The sequence below is a fragment of the Taudactylus pleione genome, unplaced genomic scaffold, assembly GCF_031769625.1.
Source record: "Taudactylus pleione unplaced genomic scaffold, aTauple2 ptg000151l, whole genome shotgun sequence".
NCBI classification, from domain to species: Eukaryota; Metazoa; Chordata; class Amphibia; order Anura; family Myobatrachidae; genus Taudactylus; species Taudactylus pleione.
Window position 1 is genome coordinate 61,996 of NW_028284553.1, and position 945 is coordinate 62,940.

Below are 945 nucleotides of genomic sequence, written 5' to 3' on the forward strand. Positions count from 1 at the left end.
CAAGTGTATTAATCAATCTTATAGATAAATAATGATAATAAAAAATATAGAGACTACTAAAAAATTACATAATAAAAAAACGTCTTTTATATAGGAAAAAAACGTATTCGACAATTGTTCTTATATTTGGTTTAAATAATTGTTTTCTTAATAGATGCCCATACGAACTTTGAATATTTTTAGTATTTGGAAGATACCTTACTGATCACTTGTACCATGACTTCATTTATATTCAATAAGTACAGATTCAAACATAAGGACCCAGGTGTAAAAACATATACCCTTGGATCATATTAATACAGGAAGTTCTCAACATATAATAATTAAAACATAAATAAATAAAAACACCTAAAACTTATTTCGGTGGTTAAAAATTTTTCTCTCGTTTTCTCCATTTTTCAGGGCAATATTCATTGTAGTAAGCTTTACATGGGATTGCTCCTAAAAGAGGATCAGATCTCTTCCTTTATACGATACATTTTCACCTTACAATATCTACTGCTCCTGGTATTCTTGGGTGGTCTTCCATCCCAGTACTAGCCAGGCCCATCACTGTATAGCTTCCAAGATCAGACAAGATTGGGTACTTCCAGTGTGGTATGGCCGTAGGTATTTGGTATGATGTCCTGTATCTACTGAGATCTCTAACTCTTTATAAAAATGGAGCAATCTCTTAGCTTTCGTTCAGCCCATATGGAGACAATGTATTTAGCTCATATATCCAGTACATCACCCTTTGAGATAGTTTTCTAGCTAGATCACCTCCCCGGGGACCCGGGGTAACATGTTCAATAGCTCTAAAAGTCATATTATCTATTGAGGAGTTATGCTTTGTTAGGAAGTGTCTGGAAACTGAATAGGTAGTTAATTTATTCTTAAAATATCTGATATGTTCCTGTATTCAGAGTTTTAATGGGCGTTTTGTTTTCCCTACGTATTTAAGTC

The 945-nt window shown here is 33.1% G+C and overlaps 1 pseudogene; it reads right to left on the reverse strand.

Moving 5' to 3' along the window:
- Window positions 1–492: 492 nt before the first annotated feature.
- On the reverse strand, window positions 493–611 carry LOC148522195 (5S ribosomal RNA; annotated as a pseudogene).
- Window positions 612–945: the final 334 nt, after the last annotated feature.